Raw genomic sequence first — 12,641 nt, 5'->3', positions numbered from 1 at the left:
TGAAAACATCCCTTCTTCCACCTCCAACAATTCAACCAATCTGTTGTCCCAGAACACTAGAACACTTCCCGTTGCCCCCCTAGAATTGATTGCTCTCTAGTCTAGATGCCTTCCCACTCCTAGACTACGGACAAGCCCCGTTCTCATTTCCTTGATTTTAGTTTCTTGCAGGCAAACCACATCCACTTTATTGGATTTTATGACTGACTTAATAAGTTTTCTCTTATCACTGTCGTTTGCCCCTTTGACATTCCATGATAAAATCCTTATCTTCATTTAAACCCCGATCCAGAAGCCCCTCCAGATGTGCCTGTAGCCACCCTAGCTCTTTTATAACTTACTGTCCACTCCATCTTCTTTAATTCCCTGCTGGATTTTGAAGCCGCAGACTTCGTCTTTCTATACGCCCCGTCTTAGCTCTTTTGTTCAATTCTCCCCTTCATTCTCCTCAAAAGGTACAAAATTTCCTCCTCGAACCCTTCTGTCGGCATACCCTGACAACGGCTGAACTTTGCAAGGTAGTTGGAACACCATCCTTCATCTCTCTCCTCCTCTTCCATCTGAAGGGCCATCCTTTCCATTAATGGATTGTCAAAACCCGATTCAAATGGGATAATAGCTAGCTTAGACACACTTGCACCGCCAAGCGTAGCCCGCAGAGACTTGTTCTGCCCTTCATGGGCTGAAAAATCTTCCATCAACTCATTACACAACGGAACCCTACTCCTCGCCCCTTCCGCTGACCCAAACAACCCACTGGAAGCCCCCTCCGTCCCCATCTCAACTACATCGGGCCCCAAGAAAGGAGTAGAAAAAGAAGAAACCTCAGGCCCCAAAGAGAGAAGAGAGAGTTTGTGGCTAAGGGGATACTTGGATGCTTCATCCAATAGCGCCTCATCGGTGAGCTTCAGACGACTAAGAGACGAACCCCCGACATCGGCACCTTCCACAGCTAGGAGCTCCTGCTCCAGCCTCGCAGAGTCCCCGACGATCTCAGAGGGAGCCCTAGAAAGGAAGGGCTCCCTAAAAAGACTCGGTTGGGCCTCAGGGATCAAAGGCCTAAGAGGCCTGTTTGAAACCTTTCCCCAGCCCAAAACCATATGACTTAAGGAGGAAAGGCCCTTGGTCCCGCTCGTTGCACCTCTTAAATTCGTCTCACTTGCCCCTTTTAAAGCCTCCCAGCAAACAGACTTGGGCCTAGGTCCACTCGTTGAAGAGCCCGTTGCAGGAGCTAGAGCCGGCCTACCCCCTACACCGTCTGCAGTCCTTTGTCTTCTGCCACACTCCACTTGCACATTTGACCCCCTGTTTTGAATTTCAAAATGAAGCTCATGTACACTAGCTCCAACGCGTGTACCACCCCCACTTTCATCCCTAACCTCACACCATTTTCTCTTCTGTAGCCAGGAACTTAGCTCTACTTGAGACACCCACGGGGAAGCTTCTCACCACAAGCTAAGCTCCCAACTAGTATTTCTAGCCACCACCTGCAGAGACCCTGGCCATTTCTTCCCTGAAGCTTTAACCAAAATCCGAGCCCACTGCAACTGGGAAAAGAAAATAGTTTCCTCATCCACAACTACAAACCCCCCACAACACTCTCCAATTCTCTTAAAAACCTCTCTACTCCAAAGATGAAGAGGAAGTCCTACAACCCTCACCCAAACTTCCTTAGCATGGCTCTCTTTCCAAGCACACCCCACTTCCGGTCCCCACCTTTGCAGGAGAAACTCTCTATTCTTGAATCATTTGCTCCCTCTTAAAAACACCATATCAGCTTCCCATTTATTTTAAAACTCAAATAACACAAGGGCCCCACCCAGCCTGGAAATTCTTAAATCCCCTTTAAGCAACCAACTTTCAACCGCCCACCTCTTCAAGGAAGGCAGAGGAGGAACGAACTCAAGACTACCACCAAAACAGCCAACCAGACAATGCCCTAGCTGCTCCTCCCTGCAAAGCAGTTCCCGGTCCCCTAGGTGCACCCTTAAGGAATCCCCTGACTCTCCTGTATTTCTTTTCACTACTTCTGCAAACGAACCTGACTCTTTCTCTAAACCTTTGACACTACTCCCCACTTTATCAGAGGTTGGAACAGTCGGGAAGTTATTCCTCACAGCTAGAGTGGAGACCCCAAGAGCCCTTAACTTCTTAGCCAACAGTAACCAACCCCCTACCAAACCTTTTCCTTCTGGAGTGGATCTAGTGTTGGATAGATGGAAAAAAGCTTTTTTGTCCTTAGGAGGCAAAATCATCCTAATTCAGTTTTTTTTTTGCACATTCTTAGCTATTTTCTCTCTTTTTCCAAGATTCTAGCTTCAATAGCTTTGAAAATTGAGAAATTACAAATAGATTTTCTATGGTTGGGGTCTGGGGAGGGTAAAAGGGATTACCTGGTTAGTTGGGACATAGTGTGTAGATCTAAGAAGTTTGGTGGGTTAGGGTTCGGGAAAATTACTGTAAGGAACCACACTTTATTAAGGAAGTGACTTTGAAGGTACCATTAGGAAAGTTTTGCCCTTTGGCATCAGTTTATCTTGAATATCTATGGGACACATCCTATTGGATGAGATGCCAACAATATAGTCAATTGGTTACATCATTGCCCCTGGAAGGCCATTGAACATATTTTCCAAGTTTTTTTCTACCCACTTTCTTTGCAGTTGGTGATGGGACCAAAATTCGTTTCTGGGAAGATTTGTGGTGGGGGGAGCAATTGTTATGCTTACAATTTCCAAGACTTTTCAGAGTCACCACAACTAAAAGCCTTTGCATTTCAGCCATATTTGGTAATGATACTAGTTCTTGAGATCTTATTTTACACCACAACCTAATGGATGTGGAGATTAAGGATCTTGAAAGACTAATGTCTTTACTTTTCCATGTGCATTTGACTTCTACTCTAGATATGAAAGCTTGGGTTCCGTCCTCTTCAAGAGTTTTCTCAATAAAATATTTTCTTTTAGCCTAATCCAATTTCTCAGATTCTACTCCTTTCTATCTGGCTAACTTTTTGTGGAAATCAAGAGTCTCGTCTAGGTCATGGCCTTCGCTTGGTTAGTGACACATAAGAAGGTAAATACTAATGACATGCTATAGTTAAGAAGACTTTTCAAAACCTTTAGCCCTAATTGGTGTATCCTTTGTAGGAGTAGTGAGATGGTTGATCATCTCTTCTTACATTGTTTGATTACTTTGGAATTGTGGCATAAGATTTTCTCACAGGTGGGGATGGCGTGGGTTTAGCCAGGCAATATTCGTGATATTATGGTGATTTAATTCAAGTGTTTTAGAAACTCTATTAAAGGCAAGACTCTTTGGAGGATCGCGTATCTCTTTTTGTTGTGGATCGTGTGGAGAGAGAGGAATGCAATGATTTTTAAGGACACTTGGAAGACACTAGAGATGATGTGGGATGCATTTCATTTCTTTGTTTCTTTTTGGGCTTACTGTACAAACATTTTTAATTAGAAGTACGTTAGCTAGCTTGCCAATCTACTTTATGTCTCTATTCTAGATGCCGAGGTTAGTTTGTTTAAGGTTGGTAAAAATTCAAAGAGATTTTCTATGGGGAGGTGGGACCTTAGAGAGTAAGCCTCATTTAGTAAAGTGGACTATTGTTTGTTTAACACCTTTATGCTTTTTTTGGACAATATGGAAAGAGAAATAGAAGATCCTTTGAGAATGTGGAGCTCTTTTTTCAAAGGCTGAAAAACCTTGTATATGTGTAACTTGTTAACTTGGACCAAATTGTTTATAGGTGAAAGTTTGATGTCTATAATTGATTTTATTGATTTGTTGAGTTTGGTTTGAGGGAAGAAGTATTTTTTGTTTTCCTTTCCCTTTTTTTGGTGTTTCTCAATACAATTTCTATTCACTTATAAAAAAAATAAAATAAAATTCCTAAACCTCCTAACCAATGGCCTTCTAAGGGTAACAATGTGACCATCTAACTAAAATGTTTGCATCTTAACCATTTGGATGTGTTCCATAGATGCTTAAGATAACATGGTGTCATAAAACGATATTTTCCTTAGGAAACCTTCATAGTCACTTCTTTAAGTGGGTCTTATTCCTCAAAGAAATGCTCTCAACTTGGATCCAATTGATAAGATGATCTCTCTTTCCCTCCTTGTACCTTGACCAAACGAAATTCCTTTGCATTTTCTCAATTGTATTGCCACTAAGGATAGAATCTTGTACATCAAAAGGAAGTAACTAGGAATGTGAAACAAAGTTGTTCTTCCACTCAATGACAAAAAAGTTTTTTTTTTTCTATTTGTTTAGTCTCTTTGAAATTCTATCTATGACCGGATCTTAGAAGACACTTGTCTTAGGATTTCCTTGTAAAGGAAGAGACCTAAATAGGTTAAAGGCCAATATGAAACTTTACATTGTACCAACGAAGCCAATTGAACAATTTGATCCCGACTCACTAAATTTCCTAGCAATGTGCTATTGTCTATATTGATTTTAAGTCTTGAAATGCGCCTAAAAATCAGTAGGATAAGCTTATATTTTGCAACTCTTTTTCTTTGGCATTAGCAAAGAATGTGTCATTTGTAAACTACAAATGAGTCACCTTAATTCTGTTTCCCCTCACTAGAAAGCTTTTTGGGACAGTCTAATCAAGTTGCACTCTTTTTTGAAATGGGAGATAATCTAGTTCTTTTAGTCTCAAATAATCCCCAGGGGACTTAGCATATAATTTTTTGAAAAAACTCACTATCTCTTCCAAGTTACTCTCCAATGACCCTCTTCCCTTTAAAAGCGATTCCTCTAACTCTCCTTTCGTTAAGAGTCTTGAAAGGTAGAAACCTTGGAGACATTCCTGTTTTGCTCATTGGCATCATTGGTGACTATATCTCTAAGAATATTCTTTTTCCTCTCCTATAAGAGTTGGAATGTAGCCTTATTTGATTCTTTCAACTTAATTTGACATATTGTAACCTTTTCATGTACTTATGACCTTCCCACCCTTCAATATGAAACTCTTTCTACCATGAGCTAAAACTAGCCTTAAAGTTAGGGGGAAACAACCACATGTTTACCAAACTAAATGGAGTTAGTCCCCATTTGAACAGGTTTGTGTCTAAGACAATTGGGCAATGGTCATAAAATTTGCTTCTAGTCATTCGAAAATAAAAACCTATCTAACCTCTTACAAACAAGGGATTCTTGTAAATTAGACCAAGTAAATAAAGCATTTTTGAGTGGGGGATCGATCAACTAACTTGCTTTCTTTGATGAAACTATCAAAATCTCTCATGCAAGGGGTTAATCTTGAATCACCTATTTCTCTGAGATTCTCTTAATGGCATTGAAGTCCAGTCCCCCTCTACACACCAATATGGATATGTCAAACCAAAAAGGTCCAAAAGTTCTTCCAGAGAGAGGAAATGTTGGGGCTATAAACCGAGGTTAGCCAAAAATCTTCTTCTACAGTTGAAGCTAGCTTAATCGAAACCAAAGAGGATCTTAGCACTGAGTCTAAATAGGTATATTTGCTTGAGTCTCATATTATTATGATCCTTCCCAAAGACCCATATGTCGATAAAGTGACTCACTCTTTGTTTCTGGTTGTCCACACACTAGCCACAAATCTCTTATCACACTTTTCTCTCTTTGTTTTGTGAAACATGACAATGCATGGAGATTCATGTTAGAGAAAAATCTTCATTGCTCTCATTTTCTTTCTAGACTCCAAGCCTTTGATGTTCCAACTTATGATTCTCATACCAACATTAATGGTGAGCTAGGCTTTCTTAGTTTTTTGATAGGTAAAAATATTTTTATTAAAAGTGCCCAAAAGTATATATGATGTATACAAGGCCAAAAAAAGGAGGGATACACAAAAACTAACTTCCTCGCCTCACTTATTTATTTATTTTGATAGATAATTCCCTTGCCTCATTTATAACCTAACCAATTAATGAAATCAAATGATAATAAAGTGGTAGACCCTAAATGTACCTTGATCCACTCCAAGAACATGTACAAAAAGGATTGTAAAATAGCATGGTCCGTAAGATTAGAATCTTCAATGACCCTTCGGTTTCTCTCCTTCCATAAAGTTTTAAAGAAGCACAAAGGAGTTACTTTTCATGCTTTCTTTTCTTCCCTACATAGCCCCCCTATTAGCTAAGGAGGGCATCCTTGATTGAGAAAGGTATTCCGTAGTTGAGACCTCTTTTGTTCTGAGTCAACTCACAAACTCCTTTGCCATATTTTATTTTATTTTATTTTTATTAGAAATAAAATGTATATTGATAATAATAAAGTTGAAAAGAAGGATGAGAGGTCCTTCCTACAAAGTAAAAAACTCGATCAAAGTAAGATTATATTCCTCCAGTACAAGGAGAAGTACCAATAAAAGCATGTACAAAATATCTCAAAAACCAAAAATTTTTCTCAAAAGTTATCCACCCCTTTTGAATTACAAATTGAAAGCCAACTAAGTAGAATAACATTAAGTTGAATTCCTCTAAAAGTGACAGTACAAGAAGCCCAAAAAGAGGAGTAGAAACGAATAAGATCCCATAACATCCCTTTTGTTTTGCACTTTTCCTAGAAAATCTTAGCATTTCTCTCTTTGCCACACAATCCACAATACAATAATGCATGCGATATGCCAAAGAGTCTTACCTTTGATTGAATTTCCCAAGCCTCTAAGTGAAATAATTATCATATCTCCGATACTCCTTGGTGGAATCCAATTCATATTAGCCACATTGAAGAGCTTATGCCAAAGCCCCGATGTTATTGGGTAATGTAGAAAAAGATGTTCAGTTGATTCTTTACTCACTTTGCATAAAATGCACTAATAAGGACTAAGAGATTCGGAGGGTCTTCTCACTTGGAGTATGTTAATGGTATTTACCTTCTTGTGCACCACCAACCATGTAAAGGTCTTGACCTTTGAAGGAACTTTTAATTTCCAAACAAAATTAGCTTGAAGGAACCAAATTGGATTAGAGGGCTTGGACAAGACCGTGAAAAAAGATTTTACTAAGAATGAATCAGTGGAGGATAGGGACCAAACTCTTGAGTCTATGGTAGAAGAAGACAAGTGCATTGAATTAAGTGAAGACATGAGTCTTTTGAGAAGTTCAATTTCTAAATCAGTGAAATTGTGTCGGAAATTAAGATTCCAAGAAGACGGGTAGGAATTTCTAAGGATGCTTGAGATGGTAAGATTTCTTACTTAAAGACCTATATATTGTGAGCATAAAGGTTCATCTCTCCAACGTAAATCTTCCTAGAATCAGATTCTCTCCCCATTCCCTACAACAAAATAAGTGTATGGGAAAAAGTTTTGAAAGACTTAAGCAATAGCTTTCCAAGGATATCTGTGTGACCATCTAGCCAAAATATTGGCGTCCCATCCATTAATATGTGTCTCATAATTGCTTGAAATCATCTAATGCCATAAACCACAACTTTGCCTAGGGAACCTCCAAAGCCACTTACCTAAAAGAGCATGATTTCTCAAGGAAGTCTTTCCTATCCCCAACACTCTAAACTCGTTTGGTCTACACACTACATCCCAATAGATAAGATGATCTTTCTTCCCCTCCTTAGTCCTAGACCATAAAAAATTCCTTTGCATTTTCTCGATCTTTAAGGCTTTTGATGTTGGGATCTTGAAAAGAGAGTGGAAATAGCTAAGGATGTGAGACAAATAAGATTGAGTTAAGGTTATCCTTCCCCCAAAGACAAGAAAGCCTTCTTCCACCCATCCAACCTCCTCAAAATTCAATTAACCACTAGGTCCTAAAATCCTATTGTCTTTGGATTCCCTCCTAAAGGAAGACCTAATAAGACAGTGGCCACTCTGAAATTCTATAATCGAAAATCGATACCAAATTGGAAGTCAACTCTTGGTTGACATTAATGCCGTACATAGTGCTCTTCACTAAATTTATTTTCAACCTTGATAATTGCACAAAAACCAAAAGAATTAGCTTGAGGTTTTACTAAATTTCTAGAGAAACTTTAGAAAAGAAAAATGATGTCATTTGCAAATTGTAAAAGAGACACTCTAGTCCTACCTTTACCAACTATGAAACCCTTAAGTTGACCTCTCTCCTTCACTTTGGTCATCATCTTACTAAAGACATTTGCTACAACGGTAAAAGGGAAAGGAGAAAGAGGGAGTCTCCTTGTCTTAATTCTCTAGTGGACTTAACCCAACCTTTGGCACTTCCATTAACTAAGATTGCAAAACTCGTTAAAGACAAGCATCCCTTCATTCAAGATCTCCATTTTGTGCTAAAACCTTTCCTTTCAACCACATGGTCTTAAAATCCCCAATCCACATGATCGTAAGCCTTTTCAAAGTCAATTTTGAAGACCATCCCTTCATCCCTTGACCTCTTTTTCTCATCCACCACTTTGTTAGCAATCATCATTGCATCTAGAATTTGTCTTCCCTCAACGAAGGCTCCTTGAGATAGATAAATTGTTTCATTAAGCACTCTTCTCAAGCGCCCTGATAAGACCTTAGCTATAATCTTATATAAATTTGTAACCAAGCTAATAGGTCCTTTGCCATCTTCTTCTTCTTCTCTGACTATTGTTACTGAAGCTGTAAATCCCACATTCCATCTAAATTTTTCATAATCACTAGAATCACAACCTTCTCCTTCACCTCCACTTTTAGATGAATCCAGTAAAGATAACTTTAATGAGCGCCAATCAATCTTTGATACCTTGCCTCAACTGTTGATCAGATGCATCAAGTATTTCATAGTCCACATATAAAAAGATATTCCTTTAACCCATATCCAATTCCACCCCTTTCAGAGGGAACACAAAATCTCCATGTTTACTTGAGGTGACCATTTGGACCCTTGAATCTTTACCCCTTTATGAACATAAAACAAATTTCTTCTCATGAAGGAATTTTGCTTTATCAATGGAGTCTACAAAGAAAACACCTTGAGACCTAACAATGTGAGAAATGAATATTATTGCTACGCCAGGGTCTTTCCCACCTCAAATATAATCACCTTTTCTTTTGGGTATTCACAAACCATTGCCCTTGCCCATCTACCTATGGTAATTTCTCCTCGTTTTATTAGTCCTCCCTCAGCCATAATTTTGGCATAACTCGGTTGTTTGGACTTCACCTAAACTCTTTGGATTGACATTTGCTTCTTTTAATCCCCATAAAACCTTTAACTAATCTCGAGGCTTGTACAAAGACACAATGGAATCCTTTAGTTTTTCCCATCCACTACCATTTGAACCTTTTAGTGTTACTACAAAGTTTGTTTTTCATCTTGTTGCGAATTTTGAAATACGTAGGAATCTACCCTTGGCATTTGACATCACTTCTAGGTAATGCACTCTCAACTTTCCTCTAAATTTGCGATTAAAACCTATAAAATTGAGCAATTCCATAGCAATTTGATTTAAATTTGTGATCTAAAGCTAGAGTTGTTTGTTTTTTAACTTACCATTTTTTTCTAAGGCAATTTTGTCTCAATGGAAAGATTATTTTTTTTATTATTATTGTTATTATTGTTTTTAACTTTTTATCTTAATGGAAAAAGTAACTTTTTCTCTTTTCAACTTTTAATTTTATTACAATATTGAAATCCAATTTCTCATACAAAATAAAACCAAAATAATTTTTGAAAATTTTGGATAAATCGTGTCGTAAAAAAATAAAATAATATAAAATAACTTCATTTTATGCAATTTGGATGATAAATGAAATTATTATAAATTAACCAAATTGTTATAAAAAAGTAAATATAACTATAATAGCTTTCCTTTTGTTCATTTTTTCTTTTGTTTCTTAAGAAGATTTTGATATAAATTTTTTTAATGAATTGTTACTTAAAAACAAAGAAAAAAATATAACATCATTTACTTAGGATAAGAAATTAATCTAAAATAAATCCACAAGAGTTCCAAGATTGAAAGTAAAATTCTACCACATGCCACCATTATTGACTCATAACTCATCCAATTCTCAATAAAAAATAAATTCCTTAAATTTGTATAGATTCCTTGTTAAAAAAATGAAAATAATAACACTAAAATCATTTTGAAATGATTACTACAAATTTTTAAAACGTAAAATCTTATCGTCCAACAAAATTCAAATAAACTATCATCAATTTCAATGATTTTTTTAATGAAAACTCTAAAAAATTATTCACGATCATCTAAATATCCACTAAAATCAACAATTCAAATTAATTTTGAAAAATAAAGAGTTTGGATTTGGTGCTCTTTCCTAAATTGGAAATCGAAAAATTAGTGAATTAATCTCAATAATGGGACATACATTTCAATCATGAATTCTAGTCAATTAAACTTAACTTGTAAATTTTTTTAACATTTTCTTAGCAATCGAGTATGATGAAAAACCCTAATTACTAACCAATTATCAATTTTTTAAATAATTAGCTAATTAATCATTATAAAGTTTTTATTGTTGTGATAAATTATGGTATTTTGGGACATTTGGAAATATGTTGAATTATTAGTTCTCTAATATTTTTTTTCTTAAAAATATAAACTAAGAAGAAACATAGTAATTAATCTTATGAATATTTTTAACGTGTAAAAGTAAATAGGTTTAATAGTAACCAGTATTAAGATATTAATAAAACAAACAACTTAACACTTAACAACATTTGGATAGCAGTAAAAGAAAACAACCTAAACACTTAATGACATTCATCTCTATTTAGATTTAGATCAAATTTAGGTCATTTCGGATTTCAAATGACAAAACAAACACTACCTAAGTCTTTTACTTGAAAAATAGGGTTTCACGGGAATATATCTTTACCTGTGTGTGCCACAGAAACACTAGGAGTACCGGATGTCGAGTTGGATTTTAGTAGTGCAAGAAGATGCTCCATTTGCTCAGTGGTGAAGGGGCTGGTCTCAGCCTCATTAGCAATAGGAATAATAGCTCAGCCTGGTTTGTCACATGTTTTTCCTTTCCAATTCGCAGGTTTCCCATGGATTTTCCAACAGTTTTCACGGGTATGGCGAGGCTTGTTGCAAAAATCACACCAAACTTGTGGTCTTTCATCTGATTTGCGCAGAAACACTAACGGCTTTATTATAGCCTCCACCCGTGGTAACCAAGGCTAAACCTTCAATAGCAACTCCAAGTCCCTTCTTGCCCAACATCACATTCCTCCGACTCTCTTCTCTTCTAACTTCTGAAAAAACTTCACGAATTGAAGGCATGGGTTGTCTTCCAATGATTCTCCCCCTTACCTCATCAAACTCGACATTAAGGCCAACCAAGAACTTGAAGATCCGATTGTCTTCCATGGTCTTCTTATGATGACATCCATCCTCGACAAATTTCCACTCATAGGTGTTGAAGAGGTCAAGGTCTTGCCAGATCCGCTTCAAGGAGTTGAAGTACTTTGTGATGTTGTCCTCCCCTTGTTGTATGTCATCAAGTTTGAGGGTTAATTCAAAGATCTGTGATTGATTCCCTAGATCAGAATACATCTGATTTACGTTCTCCTAAAGCTCTTTTGCTGTTGGATAGCACATGTACTTAGAGCTAATGTCTTCTTCCATAGAATTCACAAGCCATGTCATCACCATGGAATTCTCAGCATCCTATATAGCATAGTTCGGATCATCCACTGCAGGAGCCTTCTTTTTACCTGTCAGGTAGCCCATCTTTCCACGTCCTCTGATGTACATCTGAATTGATTGAGACCATCTCAGAAAGTTGTCACCATTCAAGCGAATCCTGGTGATTTGGATAGAGTGAGATTCCGAGGTGGTAGGACTGATTTTTGAAGAATCAGTGATGATGGGATTGTTCAGAGAAGGTTGAGGAACAATAGTGGACTCGTTTGAAATATCCAACATGGTTTCAGAGAGAATAGGGATTGAAAGAGAGGAAGAAAGAGGGTTTCGGCTAGTAAATTGCTAGCTCTGATACCAACTTGAAAAATAGGGTTTCACGGGAATAATAATCTTTCATTGAGATTATTCTCTTATAGAGTTTACAACATATACAAATCCTTCAAATCAGGAAACTAAATTATTGATTAAAGGGAAAGAATCACTCCTAACAATTACTTTCCTAAAAATATAAAGATTGACAACTAATAGCTAATTTACAGCTTTACAAAGTTATTTCTTTCCATATCAGTTTCGGTTTTCCAACACTTTTATAATAGTATTTTAATTATAGATGTGTCATTTTCTATGGACACTCTCCACAAACTCTGAACCTTGGAAACCTTCACGGGCAAGTGCTTTTTGTCTTCCCTCCTCAAATATGGTGCTTTTGCGACTCCCTCTGCCACCTGAGGTTAAATATGTTTCTGTGGTTTACATTGTTTTCTGTGGAGAAGAAAAAGAATCTGTGATCTGGGTGCAGAGAATCTTTTTTTTTTTTATTCCTTTTTTACCGAGGCTTGTTATATAGGATGCATTATGGGTGGACTCATAACTTATGCACATTACCAAAACAGCTATACTTTGGAAGTACCTTTGTAGTGCAAATAATACAAGGGTGTTCTACAAGGTTTTTCTCTGTCCCAATGAGGCTCTTGTACCAGTGATGCTAGAATTATGATAGGCTTGTATTGGCCTCTGTTTATATTATTTACTTTGCCTTGTAAGTTCTATATTTTTGA

The 12,641-nt window shown here is 37.1% G+C and overlaps 1 protein-coding gene across 1 annotated transcript in view; it reads left to right on the top strand.

Annotated features, from left to right (window-relative positions):
• Positions 1 to 12,641, top strand: part of LOC100263559 (protein SWEETIE) — a 130,887-nt gene that overhangs the window by 55,510 nt on the left and 62,736 nt on the right. The window lies entirely within an intron of this gene.

This window comes from Vitis vinifera, chromosome 14 (genome assembly GCF_030704535.1).
Source record: "Vitis vinifera cultivar Pinot Noir 40024 chromosome 14, ASM3070453v1".
NCBI lineage: Eukaryota > Viridiplantae > Streptophyta > Magnoliopsida > Vitales > Vitaceae > Vitis > Vitis vinifera.
This window is presented reverse-complemented; position numbering and strand designations above follow the sequence as displayed.